The sequence below is a fragment of the Bufo gargarizans genome, unplaced genomic scaffold (genome assembly GCF_014858855.1).
Source record: "Bufo gargarizans isolate SCDJY-AF-19 unplaced genomic scaffold, ASM1485885v1 original_scaffold_886_pilon, whole genome shotgun sequence".
NCBI classification, from domain to species: Eukaryota; Metazoa; Chordata; class Amphibia; order Anura; family Bufonidae; genus Bufo; species Bufo gargarizans.
In genome coordinates, this window is record NW_025334743.1 from 120041 (window position 1) to 142344 (window position 22304).

A 22304-nucleotide genomic window follows, 5' to 3' on the forward strand; every position below is an offset into this window, starting at 1 on the left:
GAATTACCGGTACGTAATTTGGTTTTTCCCTTTCATCCTCCATGACGGCATACCATGAGATATAACATATTAACAATTTTAGGGGGGGATTATAGCTTGAAGGACTTTCCTCCCAAAGGCTAGATCCTGACCTGCCTTAACATTGATTCTATAATGTTTAATAAAAGTATTAGGGCTAGACCAGGTGGCTGCCCTACAAATTTGCTCTAATGAAGCGTTTGCCCTCTCTGCCCAAGAGGCCGAAACCGATCTCGTAGAATGAGCTGTAAAGGCTTCAGGAGGTGATTTCCCTAGCGCTTTATACGAATCTGAGATCGCCGTCTTAATCCATCTTGAAATGGTATTTTTTGTTGCTCTCTGCCCTTTGTTTAAGCCAAGAAACTGAACAAACAAGGAATCCGTCTTTCTGAAAACCTTCGTGGCCTCTAAATATATAAGCACTGCTCTCCGCACGTCCAATTTATGAAACCTCTCTTCCCCTTCTGTTTTCGGGTCGTCGCAAAACGAGGGAACCAATATCTCTTCTTGCCTGTGAAAATTAGACAACTTTGGGAAGGAAGGAGTTGTCTAACTTAAACGTAATTCTATCTGCAGAGATAACACAGAAAGGTTCATTAATTTTCAGGGCCTGGATTTCACTAACCCTGCGGGCTGATGTAATTGCTACTAAGAACAGGGTTTTAAGTGTTATATATTTTATAGAGACAGATGATAAAGGTTCAAAGGGGCTTTCTGTTAAACCTGATAGAACTAAATTAAGATCCCATGGTGGAGTCATAGCTTTCAATGAAGGTCTCAGTCTATCTGCCCCTTTAAGGAATCTGACAACCCAAGAATGATTTGCAATTTTTTCATCAAAAACTGCACTAAGGGCTGATACGTGAACCCTCAAAGTATTGGGACGAAGACCTTTCTCCAGCCCAGACTGTAAGAAACCTAGAATTGAAAGGACCGAAAATTTTTCAGGGGATACTTTTTCTTTTACACACCATGTATTAAAGGTTCTCCAAACCTTATTATAGATCTTAGAGGTTGTCTCCTTTCTACTGGCCGACATAGTATTGATGACGGGATCTGTCAAGCCTTTAGCTTTTAAGATCAACCTTTCAGGTTCCAAGCTGCCAAATGTAGCTTTTCCACCTCGGGATGGAGAAGGGGACCCTGCGACAACAAATCCTGATCCCAAGGAAGGATCCATGGACTTTGGATTGACATGACCTTCAAAAGAGGAAACCATGATTTTTTGGGCCATAAGGGAGCTATCAAAATAACATGGGCTTTGTCTTGCCTTATCTTCTTTATCACCCGAGACATTAGTTGTAGGGGGGGGAAGGCATAAGCTAGATGGAACCTCCATTTTATTGAAAAGGCATCTATGCCTTCGCTTTTGTCTCTTGGATTGAGGGAGAAGAAACGGTCTACTTTTGCGTTTGTGGCTGAAGCAAAGAGGTCTATTTGGGGAACTCCCCACTTTTGGGTTATTTGGAGAAAAACTTCTTCCTTCAGACTCCACTCTGTTTGATATATCTTGACCCTGCTTAGGAAGTCTGCTTTCACATTTAAGCTTCCTTTTAAATGGACCGCTGAAAGGGATCTTATATTTCCTTCTGCCCAGGAAAAAATCTTTTCTGTTATTTGACTCAGACATAGGCTTCTTGTTCCGCCTTGATGGTTTAAATACGCTACCACTGTGGTGTTGTCTGATCTTATTTGGACATCCTTTCCCTCTATGTCTTGACTCGCCACTTTTATGGCCTCCCAGACTGCCATCAATTCTTTTTGGTTTGAGGACCAAATTTTCTGGTGGTTTACCCAGGCCCCCTGGAAATAGTGATGAGAGTAATGCGCTCCCCACCCCCAAGGACTTGCATCTGTAGTGATGAAAACCTGCTCCTCCGTATTCCACGGAATTCCCTGGCGTAGGTGGCTTACTTGCTTCCACCACTGAAGACTCTGATTCACCGAAACAGGAACCAGAACTGTCTGTTCCAGAGAGCTCTGGCTTCTGTCCCAGCAGGCCAGCGTCCACTGCTGTAGAATTCGAGAGTGGAACTGAGCCCACTTTACTGCAGGGATGCAAGAAGTCAGGGTCCCTTGTAGTCTCATGGCTTCTCGTATCGAACAGGATGGATGACTCTGAAACCGTGAGACCTTTTCTACCACTCCAGAGACTTTTTGTTCTGTAAGAGACGTTTTTTGACGAGTGGTGTCCAGGGAGAGACCCAGGAAAACTATTTCCTGGGACGGGATTGGCTTTGATTTTTCCCAATTTATTAGCCATCCCGCCAGATACAGCGTCTGGCAGGTCACAAAGAGATTGTTCTCTAGTGACTGTTTTGACTCGCCTACTATCAGTAGGTCGTCTAAATACGGAATAATCAAGATATTCCTCCTTCTCAGGTGGGCCACTAGTTCCAGCATCACCTTTGTGAAGACCCTGGGGGCCGATGTTATCCCAAAAGGTAATACCTGGAATTGAAAATGGAACAGAACTTTCCCCAAATAAACCGCTATCCGCAGGAACTTTTGGGACTGTTTGCATACCGGAATGTGGTAGTATGCGTCTCTTAAGTCTAGGGAGGCTAAAAAGTCCCCCTTTTTCAGCAGATTCACGGTTGATCTTATTGTCTCCATTTTGAATTTGTTGTACTGTATGAATCTGTTTAAGTTTTTTAGGTTTATTATTAACCGAAATTTCCCGTCTGGTTTTTTTACTAGAAAAACGGTTGAATAATATCCCTGACCTTTTTGAGAATAGGGAACCGGAATTATGGCCCTTTGAGCCAGAAGCTTCCGAATCCCTTCCTCCAGATTTGTTTGGAGAACAGTTGTCTTTTGAATAGGAGTTACCCTGAAAATATTTGAGGGAGGAGGAAGACGGAAAACTATTTTGTAGCCTTCCGAGATCGTATTTAAGACCCAAGGGTTTGTTGTAATTTTTTCCCAGTAGTCTAAAAAACAACTTAGTCTCCCTCCTACCTGAGCACTGGCGTCATTGCTTTGATGGTTCCGTATTCTTTGAAGAAAACAGGTACCCTCTACTCTTCTGGTTTCTTCCCCTTGACCAGCCTGAGTCCCTGTTAGTTTTCTTTGCTTGAAAGGGGGTCCCTTTGTTAACTCTCCGAAAGGGAAATTTCCTCTTCCCGGAATCTCTGGGAAAAGTCTTCTTAGAATCGGAAGCCTTTTCTAGGATGGACTCTAAATCCTCCCCAAACAATAGATTACCATGAAAAGGTAAGGTACATAATTTTAATTTTGAACTGACCTCACCTGACCAGGATTTTAACCAGAGGGACCTTCTTGCCACGACCGCTAACCCAGATGCCTTAGCAGCTATCCTGACAGATTCCGCAGTGGCATCAGATAGGAAATCCACCGCTTTGATTAGGAGCGGAAAGGAATCTTTAAGATCACCGTATGTACTACCGCCTTTCAATAGGGATTCTAACTGTGTGAGCCATTTTTTTAATGATCTGGATACTGAGGTTGCCGCTAGGTTTGGTTTGAACAGGGCAGCACAAGCTTCCCATGTTTTTTTAAGAGTCTGATCTGTCTTTTTATCCATGGGGTCCCTTAATGACCCCATGTCTTCAAATGGTAAGGCGTTAGGACCCTTCACTAATTTAGACAGAGAAACATCTATCTTAGGGCAGGTGGTTAACAAGGCTTCGTCTTCGCTAGAAAAGGGGAGACGTCGCCTTATTGTCCTAGGAATGAATAGTTTCCTATCCGGGGACCTCCATTCTCTTTTAATCAGATCGTGCATGTTTTTATGCACCGGAAAACCTCGGTTAGATCTCTGTTCAAAACCACTGAACATCTCGTCATGGACTGATCTACAGATTTTTTCATCAGAAAGATCCATAGTGGCTCTAACTGCCTTAATTAATTCTCTGGTATCTTCCGATGAAAAAAGATAGTTTTTAAATTCGGAATCTGAACCAGAATCTTCAGACCCGAGTTCACCTGACTCTGAGTCCTCCTCAAATTCTGAATCAGATGCTTTAGTCGCTGGTCCCTGCGCTTGTTTGGAGCAGGAAGGAATTAATGAGGTATCTGACATAGCAGCCCTGATTTCTTCCCTAATTGTGTTTTTAAGTTCTTCTTTTAGGGACGGAACTAAATCCTTAGAAATGTTGTCAGTGCATTTTTTACACACTTTCCTATCAGAAGAATCAGAAAGTTTAATAGAACAGAGACTGCACTTTTTTGCCCTCTGACTAGATTTTGCTTTCTGAGCACTCTCTTTCTCGCTCTGCACACATACAGAAAGAAAGAAAATACATAAGGGTTAATCTAACAGAATATACTGCCTTTTACCCTTGTCCTGGTAAATTACTCACTAGTACGGATCCCTGAGTGTTCTCCATAATTTCACCTGGGTCCAGCATCTTTTTTAGGGAATCAAAAGTCACTGTTCCCCCTCTTTAAATAGTTTTTACCTCCAGACCTCAGATCAGAGGACGACTTCCGCCATAATCCTGTGTGTTTTTTTAATTTTCCCGCCGCCGGCATGCGCTCCACCGCCCGGAAGTGCTCTCAGGCCCCAATCCGGAAGTGAGCTGTGGAACGCTTCGTGGAACGCATGACGCGCGTCCACTTCCGGTGACGACACTGTGAGCGCCGGCCATGCCGGATCGCAGTGTGGAGTATCGCACCGACCGGAGGGACTCCCTGAGTGTCCGGCCCCACATGGACCTGTCTGCCCGCACCAGCAGCAGGTAAGAGACAGGTCTTCCAGAGCCCGGCTTCCCCAATGGGGACCGGACCCTGCTGCCTCCTCACATGGCATCTTTCCTTCTTCTACTTCTTTCTTCATGGTCGGCGACCATAAGAGAAAACCCATCTCCTACCTGGAGGGACAGGAAGACACTGAGGAGGAGCCGGAGGAGAGTCAAACTTATACTTCCTGTCCCTACCTGGTTGGAGGCGGGTCATCTCTCATGGTATGCCGTCATGGAGGATGAAAGGGAAAACATACATTTTGGAAACGTTGAAAGCCCTTAAAACCATCTACGATATTAAGAGGCAAAAGCAGTCCGATTTCGATATTGTAAGCTTTCTGCCGTTGTTAGGATTAATCTCATTTACAGTTCTAAATAATATATGCTCATTCCACTTAGTAAATCTACACAAGTCAAACTAATGTGTCCATGCCAATTTTTTTTCCCCTAAAAAGTGGTGCAAATTGGCGCATCTAGGGTTTTGTACACTTTTGTTCTGACATGCTCAACAAGGGAAAGTGCTTATTGGAAAGGGAGGAGCTTCAAGTGAAGGGGAGGGCTTAAGATGCGCCATTTTGAGATTAAATTGTGCCACAATTCTGGCGTAAAAATCTGTCTTACAGTAGACCAACCAATAGTTCAGACTAGATGGTCCAAATGGTTCTTATCTGCCGACACATTCTATGTTTCAGCCTGAACACTGTGATTAATCTGGTGAAGGTCTAGAAAGCCAATCTAAGTTGACCTCAATCGCAGGATTAGCAATTGTGGGCCACTGTGCAGTGACGATGAGAGGTGTATATATATCTAGCCCCATTGTGTGTATGGTTACAGTACAGTCCAATGAATCCTTGTGTTTGTGGATAAATAAACTTTGGTCACAGCTACTTGTTAGACAGTCTGCACAACCAGCAGATTATACAGTTTCAAGCACTTGGATTTTTGCAATCTTCATTCAGTGGAAAGGAATTCATTTTCAGAAAAAGAAATTTGAGCAACAAAGTCTGCCACATATGAAGGCACTTAAAACCTATTAACTGGATATATCTATTTCTTAACAAATGCAGCTTTAGAGCTATGAAGTCACGTGATGTGTGAGTTGCAATACCAGTCTAGTAGAAAGATCTTTAGATATTCAACAGTAAATTTTAGTCATATCAATTCAGAAACAAGGTATCACACACCAAACATCTGCTTGTGGGTCACACACATGCAAATTCTAGGCTTCTTAAAGGACCAGTACATGCTATATGTACCCAACCCTAGCCAAAGTCCATGTGCTCATAGGCCTGAGCAATAAGGTTAATTTGGTTCCAATATGCTTCAGTGTACACATTTACTTTAAAGTTATGACTCTGCTCGACTTCCTGACCCCATTCTCCTTGCTACTGCCCAACATGATTTCTGACTGATCTCCGCCTGACTCAACCGTCACTACAATTATTGGCTGCTGACTAGTGCCACAAGTTTGGAAATCATGCTTGTCTGTGTGTCACCACTGCCAATACAGACTACTCCAGGGGTTGCAACCCGAGAATGTGGAAATATGGGATTACACTTACCGGTAATCGTTTTTCCTTGAGCCTATGACAGCACCCATGGATAGCATCCGCCCCCTTCCTCAGGACAGGAAACAGGAAGCACAGCCTCTTCAAAAGGGAGGTACAACCCCCATCATGCCAGTCCTATTCCAAGAACTAAGGAGACAAAAACCAGACTACACCACAACAAATCTACAACAGAACAAGCGCTTATATCCGTGTGTATATAGAAGTACATACAAACACACACGTATCTCTCTCTCTCTATATATATATATATATATATATATATATATATAAATATATATATATATATATATATATATATATTTTTATTTATTTATAAATTTTCAACTTTTTTTTATATTAATTTGGGAGGGTATAAGGTGGATGCTGTCATAGGCTCAAGGAAAAACGATTACCGGTAAGTGTAATCCCATATTTCCCCCCTCGCCTATGACAGCACCCATGGATATCTAGGCGAGATTATCTAGGGTGGGACAACTGCTTGGAGGACTTTACGCCCAAACCCTAAACCTTCCTGTGAAGGAAGCTTCAGTCTATAGTGCTTAAAGAAGGTATGAAGAACTCCATGTAGCAGCTCTGCAGATCTGGTCAATAGAAGCGGAAGCTCTTTCTGCCCAGGATGTAGACACCGCTCTCATTGAGTGTGCTCCAAACCCGGCAGGAGGAGGAACCCCTTTAGAGGAATATGCAAGATAAATGGCCTGTTTAATATATCTGGCAATGGACTGAGAGGAAGCAGGGGAGCCCTTCTTCTGTCCCTGAAAGGAGACCACAAGTTTAGAGGAAGACCTCCAGTCCTGAGTGGCGGAAAGGTATTGAATTAGACACCTTCTAACATCGAGGCAATGGAATTCCCTTTCCTTCTGATTCTTGGGTGAGGGGCAGAAGGAAGGTAAAACTACATCCTGAGACCGGTGAAAGGATGATGAAACCTTTGGAAGGAAGGCAGGGTCAGGAGATAAAATAACCCTATCATCTAAAATATTAAGATACGGTTTCTCGATTGAGAAGGCCGATATCTCGCTCACTCTTCTAGCAGAAGTAATGGCTAGTAAAAAAACGAATTTATAGGTTAAGATCTTTATTGGGATATCCTCAATGGGCTTAAAGGGATCCCCGGTTAAGGCAGACAAGACTAGATTTAAATCCCAGGGAGGAACTCTGGACTTCTGGACGGGAGCAAGTTTAGAAATTGCAACGACAAATCTTTTAATCCAGGGGTGGTCTGCTAGTTTATACTCAAAGAGAGCGCTCAAGGCAGAGATATGGACCTTTAAAGTACTAGGCCTCAGTTTTTTATTCCAGCCCTCCTGGAGGAAGCTAAGGACTAGAGGCAACTCCGGGGGTTCCAAGACATTAACTGGCTTATTTGCAAATCAAAGGAAGGCCCTACAAACCCTCAAATAGATCTTAGAAGTAACAGCTTTCCTACTGGACAAAAGGGTGTTTATCACTTCCCCAGAAAGACCCTTCATTTCTAGGATCTGCCTCTCAACAGCCAAGCTGTCAAGTGCAGGCTCTCTAACTGTGGATGAAGTATCGGCCCCTGCACTAGTAGCCCCGGGAAGACCGGAAGTACCCAGGGATCTGCTACTGACATCCTCCTTAGCCAGGAAAACCAGACCCTCCTGGGCCAAAAGGGGGCTGAAGTAATTACTAGGGCCTTCTCCTCCCGAATCTTCTTCAGGACTCTCGGGAGTAGTTTTATAGGAGGGAAGGCGTACAGGAGGCCTACTCTCCATGATTGGGCCAATGCGTCCACTGCCGAGGGCTGCTCTAAAGGGGATAGAGAGAAGAATCTTTTCACTTTTCTGTTTTCCCTTGTGGCAAAGAGATCTACCACCGGGAGACCCCAAAGAGCCACAAAGACCTGTTGATCCAGGGACCATTCCCCCTGCTGAACACAATGCCTGCTCAGAAAATCTGCCGTTACAGTCTCCTTTCCCTTTAAGTGTACTGCTCTGATCGATGGAAGGAAACCCTCTGCCAGCTCGAAAATCTCTTTGGTGAGAGACATTAAGTCTGGAGACCTGGTCCCCCCCCTGACGATTGATATGAGCTACTGCCGTCATGTTGTCTGAGCATATCAAAATATTTCTGCCTTTTAAGAGGTGGAGGCTCCTCTTCAAGGCCATGAGGATCACTAGAAGTTCCTTGAAGTTGTGAGATTTGGGAACTATCTCCTGATTCCACTGTCCCTGCAGAAGAAGAGAATCTGTGTGAGCTCCCCAACCCCAAGGGCTTGCATCTGTAGTCAGAGTAAGGGGATCCTTCCTTGACTAAGGGACTCCTTTTTGAAGGTTGGAAGGTACCATCCACCATTCTAGATCTTTTAACGTTTGGGTTGAAAGGGAAAAGAGAGAATCCAAGGATTGGGGATCTTTGTCCCAAACCCCCAGAATCTGCAACTGAAGTGACCTCGAGTGGAAGTGGGCCCATTCCACCCCCGGGATTGCGGCCGTCATTAGGCCTAGAACTGACATAGCTTCTCGTAGAGAGATGGAGTGGGGAGCTACAATGTCTTGAACCCTGAAAACTAGCAGAGATATTTTTTGTGTTGGAAGATAACACATTTGTTTCTGGGAGTCCAGGAGTAGCCCCAGAAAGGTGCATATCTGGCTTGGCAAAAGATTGGATTTTTGGAGATTTAACTCCCAACCCAACTTCACCAGCACCTCCCTGAACCAGGAAATCCGATCGATTAACTGGCCCGGTTCCCGAGAGAGAAGGAGGAAATCGTCTAGATAGGGAATGACAATCAGATCCTTCTCCCTCAAATGAGCCATCATCTCTGCTACAATCTTTGTGAAAAGCCTGGGTGCCTGAGACAACCCAAATATCAGGGCCCGAAACTGTACATGTAGGAGTCTGTCTGGGAATTGAACTGCTACTCTTAGGTACCTCTGGTGACTGGGATGGATTGGAACGTGGTAATAAGCGTCCCTGAGATCCAGGGTCGCCATGTAGCAGCCCGGGAATAAATTTGGGATTATGGAACTGATAGTTTCCATACGAAATCTCTCGTACACCAGGTATTTGTTGAGCAGCTTCAGATTTATTATAGTACGGAAGGTGCCATTTGTCTTCTTTACAAGGAAAAGCGTTGAATAATAGCCCGTCTCCCTCTCTTGAGCTGGAACCTCCTGCAGGACCTTTTTCTTCAGCTAATCGGAAATCTCCAGACGTAATGCCTCTAGCTTCTCTGGGCTGGAGCGATAGTCCGTCAAAACGAACCTTTCTGGAGGAGTTCTTAGGAAGTTCAGGCAATAGCCCTCTGAAATGATTGAAAGAATCCAGGGGCTGTTCGAGATCTTCCGCCATTGCTCTGCGAAGAGGGAGAGACTACCTCCAACCGGGGATCTGGCGTCATTGCAGGGGTTTTTTAGAGACCTCTCCACCTGAAAAAAGAAATCCTTTGATCCTTCTGGCCGCATTACCGGACTGTCTGGGAGTTTCTCTTCTATTGAAGTTAAATCTGGATGTCTGAGAGCAAAAGGGCTTCTTATGAGGCTGCTGATGTATAGAAGGGAAACCCCTTTTTTCCGTCAGAAGCTTTTTCCAGCAGATCGTCTAACGTGGGCCCGAAGAGGAATTCCCCCTGACAGGGAATAGCACACGATTTCGCCTTTGAACCTGCATCTCCTTTCCAATCCTTTAGCCAAATCGCTCTGCGGGCGGAATTTGAAAGAGCTGCGGCTCTCGCTGACAGCCTCAGGGAGTCCACTGAGGCATCTGCTAAAAAAAAAATCAATGGCACTATACAGAGCTGGAAATGACGAGAGCAATTGTTCCACGGGCGCTCCCTTCTTTATTTGCTCTTCCATCTCATTCATCCAGACCTTTAAAGACCTGGCAACAGAAGTGGCGGCTATAGCGGGCCTGAATGAGGCAGCCGTCGCTTCCCAGTTCTTCTTTAAATAGACCTCGGCTCTTCTGTCCATTGGATCTTTAAGAGTTCCCGAGTCTTCAAACGGGAGGGCTGCTCTCTTAGAGATCTTTGCTACCGGAGCATCTCGTTTCGGGGCTCTATCCCAATCAGCTGAGGCTTTGTCTTCAAAGGGATACTTCCTTTTTAGGGCAGAAGGCACAAAATTTTTTCTATCCGGCCTACTCCATTCATTCTTAATTACCGAAGTTATGTTTTCATGTACATCAAAACACTTCAGCCTCCTAGGACCTAGGCCCTCAAACATAGAATCCCTCATGGACTGGGGTTCTGCTTGATCATCAAGTCCCATAGTTGCCCTGACTATCCCGACTAGGGAATTAATGTTCTCTGGAAGGAACAGAGGTCTCCCTGCCAGTTGCTCATCCTGGGAGTGATCCGAGGACGGAAGTTCTCCCTCCTCCTCTAATCCCGATAACAACTCCTGATCACTTGAAGCGGGAATAGAGACAGCAGCGGAAGTGCAAGGGCGATCTTCAAGCAGATTACTCAAGGACTCCTTCACTGATTCTTTGACCTCATCCTTGATAATCTATTTTAGGCTTCATAAGATCCTCCAATAATTTGCCCATGTAGGTCTGGCAGGCAGGTTTATCCCAACCGGACGGTAGCTTTCTTTTGCAAATAGCGCAGCCCTGCTCCTTGGACCTTGACCACCTTCTCTCTTTGGAAGTCTAAACACACAGAATAAACAAAGACTCCCATCAAGATACTGTAATAAATGAAAAAGGCAGGGCATTCACCCCTCTTACCCCCACCGGTACCAAGGATTCGTTGGTGGTTTCAGTGGCTTCTGCGTGCTGTGTGGGCTCCATTTTCTGCCACTGGCTTTCGTCTATGCAGGTCACTGCAGGCCAAAACACCAGCCTGCAGTGAGAGCTGGCTGGATTTGAACTTGCCAGGCGCGTACCAGCACCCTCCCCTTCCGGCCCAAGGCCACGCCCCCTCCCACTGCTGAATCCGGAGGCCAGGTTCTGGCGCCGACTAATGACGTCAGCGCCGGCCTGACCTACCCGGAAGTGACGGCGTCGCGCACCCGCGCGAACGCCAGACAGCAGCCGAACATACGGCACGGCCGCAGAGGTTCACCGTGCTGGGGACACCAAGGCAGCCCCGACGGGGGAGTGACCGGAATGAGGGGGAGTCCAGAGGTCCAGACTTCAGCAGCGGCTTCCAAGGAAGGCTTACACCGCTCGGGTAGGCCCTCCTCCCACGGGTAAAAAACCAAGGGGATGCCGCAGCTCCGTCTCTTCATGCTGTGCATTCCACCCTGTCCCTTAGGACAGGAAACAGAACTGGCATGATGGGGGTTGTACCTCCCTTTTGAAGAGGCTGTGCTTCCCGTTTCCTGTCCTGAGGAAGGGGGCGGATGCTATCCATGGGTGCTGTCATAGGCGAGTGGTAAAAATCCACATCTCTTTGTGGGGGTTAAGGGTAATGACTGTACAGTGTTGTAGATTGTACTTCCTGGATCAGGACAAAGTCAAATTTGTAAGTGATCTAGTGGATCCACGTCTCCAATTGGCCTTTGTTACAGTCATCCCCAGATAAATGGGCTGGACTTTTCAGGACTGCATATAGTACCTAGTCACACAGGTTCTTATAAAGCATTGGTTCTGGGCTGCATTTTGAAGGTAAGAGTTTTGTCAGTCAACAGGTTACAATCCTACACATTAACCTCCTTATGACTGACTGTACATGCTGTTACATAGCAACATTTCAGCCATAAGTATCACTAGGCCTTTCTCAAGCAAATAAAAATTTAGCACTGACCACAATTATGTCCCAACAAGCCCCGAAATTAACGGGATTACAAGATTAAATAAACAGACAAAAATGTGTGTGCGCATATGAAAATTACTGCCAGTTATTGGGCCACACCTGTGCTTTCTGTTTGAAACAGCAAGTACAGGTCGGGCCCAGTGATTTGTGACAATCCAAAAGCAGATCCTGTAACCAGGTTGCAACGTATACGGAGAGCCTTTGAGACATGCTACAACATGAACACAAAAAAACTGGACTGCACACAACTACCAAACCTTTTATAGAATGACAGGATACACAAACCTATAATCCTGGGTAAGGAATTATACTTCAATGACAGCAAACTGTTGCAAAGATTTGTTCAGTCCATGCCCACAACCTACCTAATATTACTGAAAAATGATTGGACAGAAGGACACGTGCTAGATATATGCAATCTAATACTGGATACAGATGGCAAAACAAATTTAAGGACGTGGAAATGGTCAAGAACTCTACGTTCTTCCTAACTACAGGCTCTATCATATGCATGGGCTGCACCTTAATAAGGAAGGTGCAGCTGTTTTGGGGGAGAGGAAGGTTGGAGGAGTGTTTAAACTAGGGACTGGGGGAGGGCAATCAGATTATAGGAGAGGAAGATAGAGAGCCCGGGCAAGGTTATAAAACTAGGGGAGGAATGGAAGGAGGGACTAGAACAGCTAATAAGGAAAGGTATAGGGTAAAATATATACAGAAAATTCTTAACTGTACATATAGTAATGCTAGAAGATTGACTAATAAAACTGGTGACCTAGAAGTAGTGATGTGTGAGAAGGAGTGGGAATAACTGAGACATGGTTGGATGATGGCTATGACTGGGCGGTTAATGTACAGAGTTACAGTCTGTTCAGAAAAGATTGTAAAAACTAGAGAGGGAGGGGTCTGCCCTTATGTACAGACTGGGAAGATATAAGTGTGTGGGTAGAAATACATAGAGATAAAAACCAGAGTCCACAGAAAATCTACTACTAAGGGAAATCAAAATGAGGTCATTATTATGGAGGACTTCAACTACCTAGATATAGACTGGGAAACTGAAAGCTGTAGCTCTCGTAAAGGAAACAGGTTCTTGGTTATAACCAAAGAATTACCTTTCCCAACTGGTTCAGAATCCGACTAGAGGGACAGCCATACTGAATTTAGCATTGACCGATAGACCTGACAAAACAACAGGTGTGCAACTTGAGGGACACCTGGGAAATAGTGACCATAAAATAATAGCCTTCCAATTGTCATTCAAATGAGTGTTTCTTGAAGGAGGCACAAAAATACCAAACATCGAAAAAGCACAATTTGACCAGCTAAGAGAGGCCATTAACCTCACTAACTGGAACAATGTCCTCAAAAATAAAAGTACAACCACAAAATGGGATATTTTTAAAAGCATCCTAAATTCTAATTGTGAGAGGTACATACCTAATGGGAATAAAAGATTAAGGAACAAGAAAGAAACAATGTGGATAAATAGAAATGTAAAGAAAGCAATACATGACAAAAAGAAAGCATTTAAATCACTAAAACAGGAAGGTACTGAGGAAGCATTGTAAAAATATGAGAAAAAAAAGAAAAGAATATGAAAAAGACAAATAAAATCAGCCAAGCTGGAGACAGAATTAATTGCCAAAAAGAGTGAAAGTAACTCTAAAATGTTCTTCAATTATATAAATGGCAAAAAGTTTAAAGGGACACTGACGGACCCTATAAACATATTTAGACTACTTTCACACTTGCGTTCAGAGCAGATCCGTCTGGTGTCTGCACAGACGGATCCGCTCAAATAATGCAGACGATGGGATCCGTTCAGAACGGATCCGTCTGCATTATAGTTTAGAAGTGTGAAAGTAGCTTCAGACGGATCCGTCCAGACTTTACATTGAAAGTCAATGGGGGGCGGATCCGTTTGAAAATTGAGCCATATTGTGTCAACTTCAAACGGATCCGTCCCCATTGACTTACATTGTAAGTCTGGACGGATCCGTTTGCCTCCGCACGGCCAGGCAGAGCGGAGGACAAACGGTGCCAGACTGATGCATTCTGAGCGGATCCGCATCCACTCAGAATGCATTAGGGCTGGACGGATGCGTTCGGGGCCGCTTGTGAAAGCCTTCAAATGGAACTCACAAGCGGAGCCCCGAACGCTAGTGTGAAAGTAGCCGTAGTTATTCCTATGCAGTCATGGGTCTAATAAAGTGTATTCCAATCACATAAGAGTACCCCTTGTCTGCATTTTAAACCACGTAAAAACAACTTTATAATCATCTGTCAATCACCTTCCTTTGTGCCCAAGGGGCGTTTTTTCTCCTACCTTTGTGCCCAGCCACGCCCCAATTGTCGTTTCCTACCACCGCCCAGCTCATTATTATTCACTGTGCTTGGCGGCTTTTACAGTCCCTGATCCTGTTAGATCACACGCATGCCCGATAGAAACTTATGGGCATCGACCTCAATTGGATCTTCTGCGCATGCGCCAGATACCTGTATCTGGCACCCTCACAAGCCGGAAATGCGTCCCTTATTCTTCTATGCGGCTGCTCTCTGTGTCTCCTGCTGCGCCTGCGCCGGATCTCTCCTCCCAGTCACTCCTATCCAGCGCTTCAGAGCGCTGATGTCAGCAGAAATACTGTTTGTTAATGCGCCTGCGCCAGACAAGAAACTCAGTGAGGGCGGAGAGAAGAGTAAAAGCCGCCAGGCGCAGAGAATAATAATGAGCTGGGCGGCGGTAGGAAACGACAGTTGAGGCGCGGCTGGGTACAAAGGTAGGAGAAAAACCGCCCCTTGGGCACAAAGGAAGGTGATTGACAGATGAATATAAAGTTGTTTTTACATGGTTTAAAATGCGGACAGGGGGTACTCTTACATTATTGGAATACACTTTAATAGACCTATGACTGCATAGGAATAACTAAATATCTTTATAGGGCCTGTCAGTGTCCCTTTAAACTTGAAAGTGTTGGTCCTTTACAGAGTGATGAGGGAGAAGTTACAGAGAGCGATGAGGAGAAAGCAAATCTATTATTTTTTTTCTCTCCACTGTATTTACTGAGGAAAATCAGATAATGCAGAATGTAAAAGTAAATTCCCCATTAAAAGTGCCCTGTCTGACCCAGGGAGAAGTACAGCAGCGTCTTAAAACAGACAGATCACTGCTACCAGATGGGATACACCCCATATCCCCAATAGAATTAAGCAATGTATTTCTAATATATAAAGACTCTATAGTGACAGAGAGTGTTCCACAGGATTGGCGCTTAACAAGTGCCAATATTCAAAAAAGGTCCAAAAACAGAGCCCGCAAACTATAGGTCGGTAAGTTTAATTTCTGTTGTGGGTAAACTGTTTAAAGGTTTTCTAAGAGATGCAATCTTGGAGTACCTTAATAAAAATAAGCAGTTAACCCGTATCGGCATGGATTTATGAGGGATCGGTCATGTCAAACTGCCTCTGAAAACTGCCCGTCAGATCCGGAAGTCCGTGTGCAAACGGATAGCATTTGTAGATAGATCCGTCTAATAAATGCATTGAAACACCGGATCTGTCTCTCCAGTGTCACCCGGAAAAACGGATCCGGTATATATATTTTTCTGCATTGTTAAAGGTCTGCGCATGCGCAGACCGGAAAACCGGATCCGTTTTGCCGGAACACTCGGCATTAATGCATTTCAATAGAAAATAATGCTGCATCCGGCATGTGTTCCGGAATTTTGGACGAAGAAAATACCGCAGCATAAAGGTTTGTACACAAACATAGAAAGGATTCTTTACGGTAAGAGCAGTGAGACTATGGAACTCTCTGCCTGAGGAGGTGGTGATGGTGAGTACAATAAAAGAGTTCAAGAGGGGCCTGGATGTATTTCTGGAGTGTAATAATATTACAGGCTACAGCTACTAGAGAGAGATCGTTGATCCAGGGAGTTAGTCCGATTGCCTGATTGGAGTCGGGAAGGATATTTTCCCCCCTTAAGTGGGGAAAATTGGCTTCTACCTCACATTTTTTTTTTTGCCTTCCTCTGGATCAACTTGCAGGATGACAGGCCGAACTGGATGGACAAATGTCTTTTTCCGGCCTTATAAACTATGTTACAATTGGGCCAGTAATACAGGGGAAAGTTAAATTAAGAATACTGAAGTACCGCCAGTAAGATAACTTGGCAGCAGTAACAGGAAAACGCAGGCTGTCCCTAGCTTAATGAGAAATGTCTGCTAGGTGAATTATAGCAAGCGAATGAATGTGTATTACATAAATTAGGGCACATTGATTTTCCTGTTTACATTCCAAAGATTACACTATAACACAAATTAATATTGATCGGGGCAGCTAATGTTTGGTTAAGTAAATGAAAAATAAAGCTAATTACTGTTCAAACAACACAATTAACAGGATATTGTCACTTTATTAATGAATCACTACTTATTCTCAGTGTGCTAAATAATTAAAGAAATCTGAACAAATTTATTATTGAGTTTTTCAAAAGGAAGAAAAAACATGCACCCTTCCACACTCAAGGATGCCTGCCACTTTCAGGACCAAACCTTTCATACTTTTCTTCAGAATATGTGCTGTTAACTGGTCCTTCACAATTATGTTTATACAAAGCAATGTAACAAAGGAAAATGTCAACCACAATAATGCCCCCCCTTCCACAATAGCATAGCAAGGTTTGAGTCCTGGCCATCAAACTCTCTCATTGTAAGATATACGATCAACATATCCCTCTCATTGTAATTAGGGATATTGTCTGCACCTTCCTATTGGTGCGCATTCATACTGTGCGCTGAGGGAATGGAATGTGCTAATAACTTTGTATCATATGCATTTACATTGGGAAAAAGGAGATTTTTTTGTGAAACTCACCTGTAAAATCTTTTTCTCGTCTTTTCCATTGGGGGAAACAGACCATGGGTATAGCTTAGAGGTATAACTAGGAGGGACACTATGCAAATACAAAAGAGAGCTCCTCCTCCTCGGGCTATACCCCCATGCTCCACGAGGAGGTACTCAGGCGTTGCAAAAGCAGTAGGAGAAGGAGAAAATAAAAAATAATGGAAGCCATCGGACCAAAGACCATGAGGCCCAACCACAAAACAGAACTGAACTGAACCCCTCCTGCAACAGGCAGAATGGGTGGGAGCTGTGTCCCCCAATGGAAAAGACGAGAAAAAGATTTTGCAGGTGAGTTTCACAAAAAAAAATCTCCTTTTCTCGTACATTCTATTGGGGGACACAGACCATGGGACGTCCCAAAGCAGCCCATGGGGTGGGAAAAAACATCAGCACTGCCAGGAGGAATGTCCAACGGTCAAACAGGAACCACAGCCTGCAAAACCCTGCGGCCAGAGACAGCATCAGCCGAAGCCAGCGAATGCAACTGATAAAACTTTGTAAAAGGTATGCAAGGACGACAAGGTGGCCGCCTTACACAGCTGAGACGCAGAGGCACGATTGCACCTTGCCCAGGAAGCTCCCACCGCCCTAGTGGAGTGAGCGGTAATCCAAGCCGGGGGAACCCTGCCACAAGCGCGATAAGCCACAGCGATAGTCAAGCGGATCCATCGCGCCACAGTGACCTTTGAGGTCGCCACACCCTTACGAGGTCCTTCGGGAATCACAAAGAGGGAATCCGAACGGCAGATACACCCTCAAGGCCCGGACAACATCCAGGGAATGGAGAGAGCGTTCCTTGGGGTTTGCTGGAGAAGGACAAAAGGATGGCAGGACAAGATACTCGTTAAGGTGGAAGGGGGAGACCATCTTGGGCAAAAAGGAGGGAACCGGACGGAGCACCACCTTATCCTGGTGAAAAAACAGAAAAGGCTCCTGGCAGGAAAGTGCGGCCAGCTCCGATACCCGCCTGATGGAAGTTATGGCCACAAGGAAGACCACTTTCCAGGTGAGAAAGGTCAGGGAGACTTCCCTCAGAGGCTCGAAGGGCGCGCAGGAACAAGTTGAAATCCCAAGGAGGTAAAGGGGGACGTACGGAGGGACCGAATGCGCAACCCCCTGCAGGAAAGTCCTCACAGGACCCAGGAGAGCAAGGGGCCTCTGAAAAAAGATGGCCAGAGCAGAAACTTGACCCTTCAGGGAGCTCAGCGACAGTCCCATCTCAAAGCCGGACTGAAGAAACGAGAGCACCATCGGGATGGAAAAACGAAGAGGAGGGAAACCCAAGTTCTCACAAAAGGCAAGGAAGGCCTTCCGGGTACGATACTAAATCCGTAAGGAAGCCAGCTTCCTCGCTCTGATCATGGTTCTAACCACCGAATCCGAGAACCCCCTCTTCTTCAGGATGGCGGTTTCAACAGCCACGCAGTTAAACAAAGTGACTGTAAACTCCGGTGGAAGAGCGGGCCCTGAGACAGTAGATCTTCTCTGTCGGGAAGAGGCCATGGGGCGTCTGCCAGCATCCGAGCCACGTCCGAGAACCATGCGCGGCGAGGCCAATCCGGGGCGATGATAACGGTCGGAATCCCTTCCGCCTCGATCTTGGGTAGAACCTTCGGCAACAGAGGAAGTGGAGGGAAGACATAGAGGAGGCTGAAGTCCTGCCACAGAGACACCAGCGCGTCCACCTCGTACGCCTTCGGATCCCGGGCGCGAGCCAAGAACACTGGGAGATTGTTGTTGAGCCTGGACGCCATCAAGTCCACATCCGGACGGCCCCACCAGCGGCAGACGTCTTAGAATACATCCGTATGCAGAGACCACTCGCCTGGATCTACCTTGTTGCAGCTTAGAAAGTCCGCTGTCCAGTTGTCGACTCCCGGAATGTATACTGCTGACAACACCGGAACGTGAGACTCTGCCCACAGCAGATTTTCCACTCCTTCTCCCATTGGATTCTCCTCACCTCCTGCATCACCCCCCGGCTGCGGGTCCTGACTTAGTGGTTGAGGTAAGCCACGGCCGTGGCATTGTCCGACTGAATCCTCACCGGGCGGCCGGCAAGGAGAGGAATCCAATGGGAGAGAGAGTGGAAAATCGCTCTCAGCTCCGCCGACCAAACCCCCTGAACCGTGCGGGACAGGAGAACGCCGCTCCAACCCAGGAGGCTGGCATCGGTGGTGATGATCGTCCAGGAGAACGGGAGGAAAGATCTTCCCGACGTCAGGTTCATAGGGGACAGCCACCAAGGAAGAGCTGCCCGAACTCGCTGAGACAGGTGGATGCGAGCGTCCAGACCATAAGAGGTCTTGTCCCAGAGGGAAAGGATCTCCTGATGCATTGAACGAGTGTGAAACTGGGCATATGGTACGGCCTTAAAAGAGGCTACCATAAGACCCAGGACCCGCATGCACTCCCGGATGGAGGGACACGGGGAGCGCAGCAGGTGTGACATTGCCGCCTGGATCTAGGAGGACTTGGAGAATGGAAGAAACACTTTGGCGGCCGAGGTATCCAAAACCATTCCCAGGAAGGAGATCTTCCTGGAAGAGAGGAGAGAGGATTTTGGGAAGTTGATTAGCCAGCCGAACTGTTCCAGAGTCTGAACAGTTATCCGGACGCTGTCCTCGGCCTGTGGAAGCGAGGGGGCCTTTATCAGGATGTCGTCCAGGTAGGCAGCAAAGGAATGCCCCTGGTGGGAAGAAGCGCCATGAGCGGCGCTAGGATCTTGGTAACCCGAAAGGAAGAGCGACAAACTGATCGTGCCAGCCACCAAAGGCGAAGCGCAGGAATCGTTGGTGAGATTCTGCGATAGGGACATGCAGATAGGCGTCCTGAATGTTTACGGACGCGAGGAACTCCCCTGGAAGAAGAGAAACAATAACAGAGCTGAGGGACTCCATTCGAAACCTCTGCACCCGCAGAAACTTGTTGCGCAGCTTCAGATCCAGGATCGGATACACAGGCCCCTCCTTCTTTGGGACTACAAACAGGTTTGAATAGAAACCTGTGCCCTGTTCCTCTGGGGGAACTGGGGTAATAACACCCGATCCAGAGGGAAGAAACGGCCATCAAGAGGTCTGAGGCTCTGGCCGGATCCCCCAGAACGCGAGAAGGCATAAAACGTTCCGGTGGTCTGGATGCAAATTCTATCTTGTAACCAGACGTTACAATTTTTATAGCCCATGCGTCTTGAACATGAGCCCTCCAAACCCGCTGATAAGAGAGCAGGCGGCCCCCCACCACGAGGGGTGGGGGCGCCCCTTCATGCGGAAGACTGCTTGGGAGCAACAGGGCGGGCTGACTGTGCCCTTGGGTGCCAGGAAGGCTGGGGCTTGAAGAAGGGCTTTTTGCTAGAGTCCTGAGACCCCCCGGCGGAGGAAGCAGATGACGTCCTGCTAGAAGAGAAGCGGCGAAAGGACTGGTACCAGGAACCGGAAGACCTGGTCCGAAAGGGGCGCTTGGACCTGGGTTGGGGAAGATGAGTGCTTTTGCCCCCTGTAGGGGCAGAGATGAACTCGTCCAGCTGAGCCCCAAAAAGTCTGGAACCCCCAAAGGGGAGGTTAGCAAGGGAACGTTTGGAAGAGGCGTCGGCGTCCCACACCTTTAACCAGACCTCTCTGCGCTGAATGACTGAGAGCTGAAATGCGGGCAACGAGGGAAGCAATGTCCATGGAAGCCTTGCAAAGGAACTTGGAAGCCTGAGACATCGGGAGACCCAAATCCAGTGTGTCAGCAGACGCATCTTGTTCCGCCAGGTCTTAGTGGTTGCAACCACACCAAGAGGGCTCTTGCTACCCATGCTGAGGCAAAAGCAGGCCGCAGGGACGTGCCCGCCAGTGAGAAAATGGATTTGGAAAGAGAATCTAGGCGCCTGTCCACAGCGTCCTGCAGAGAGGAACCGTATAAGACAGGGAGGGCCGTGTTTTTGGCTAACCTGGCCACGGGGGGGGGGATCCACCTTGGGGGGAGAAGACACTGTCAGTCGGAAAAGGATAAAGCGTATCCATGCATTTCGTGGCAGAGAACTTTTGATTAGGACGGTCCCAGGCCCTGGATATGACCGCAGAAAATTCCTCATGGACAGGAAACACGGCAGCCTCCGGCTTCTTGGGGCGGGATAAGGGCGAACTCCCGACTAGTGGAAGGAGGAGAATCCCCTTGGAGATTAAAGGTGTCACGGACAGCCGCCACTAAGTCAGCCACCATGGTGGAGAGCTTAGGCGGGGGGTCCCGCTCCATGACCTCCGGACAATTCCCCTTCAAACTTGTACTCCCTCGGGGGGGGGGAGTCGTCCGAACGCGCCTCTAGACAAGGGGGGGAAACTGAGTCATCCGAGGAGGGATGCTGCCGCTCACGCTGCCTCTTAGCGGTCAAGCGTCCTCTGCGGGAACCACTGAGGGGAGATGGAGTGGTTGGCGCCACAGGATTGGAAACTGCAATACGTTCCATAAAGGACATGGCTCAGCGGCCACACTGGACATGGCAGATGCCCAAGTGGGAACCGCAGGCTCCACAGGCACAGGGGGGGAACTGGGCTGGGCAAGAGAAGGATGATCCTGTCCAGGGGCAGGAGGCACAGATACCAGTGACAGAAAATAGCAGAAGACAGTTCATACAGGACCCCATTGGGATCTGAGAAGAGGTCTTGACTTAAGGGGAGCTCCAGGCTTAGGCATGATGGCAACCACAACAAGCTGCAGCAAGAAGGCAAAAAATCCTACCACGCAGGCAACAGCACAGAAGTCCACCGGAGGAGCAGAGGAGCAGCCACGCGTGCTAGGAGCTTCTCAGCAAGCAGAGAAGATGCCAGAGCGAAGCGCTGAGGCTCCGGCCCCAGGACACGCCAGGCCCCAGGACACGCCATAGAAGCGAGCGCGCGCTTTATGAAATAAAATTTCCCCAGGCACCGAACACGGCGTGGCGGGTGTTAATGAAGGGCTGGTGGTTGTCCCCCATGGTCGGAGGCCCCAGAATAAGCGGGGAAGGGGGGGGGGCGCTGGCAGGTGCTACCGAAGAGAAGGTAGTAGCGGTGTCGGAAAGCCTGGTCTTTCAACCCTGTACTGGTATCAGCCTCGGAGAATGGACTGTGCATGCACCACATGCCATACAAGAAAGAAATATGGTCATAATCGAGTTACAATAATCCAGTCTGTATATCTTAGTGCTCATACAAAGCGATTGCATCTTTGGTGCTTGTCTGCTATGCAACTGCAGTCACAGAAGGCTCTATATTGTAAGGGAAGTATTAAATAAGTGAGGAATTGCCAGCAAGACTAATCGGGGGGGTGGTTCAATTTAATTGACCAGGAGTAAATAGTGGCAACTTCTTCGTGAGGCACAGATCATACATGCCTTCTCAACTATCCTAGATTGACAGGAC

The 22304-nt window shown here is 47.0% G+C and overlaps 1 protein-coding gene across 1 annotated transcript in view; it reads right to left on the minus strand.

Moving 5' to 3' along the window:
• The window catches only part of TDRD3 (tudor domain containing 3), a gene marked incomplete at its 5' end in the record, with an annotated part of 128289 nt that overhangs the window by 32446 nt on the left and 73539 nt on the right, over nucleotides 1-22304 (minus strand). The window lies entirely within an intron of this gene.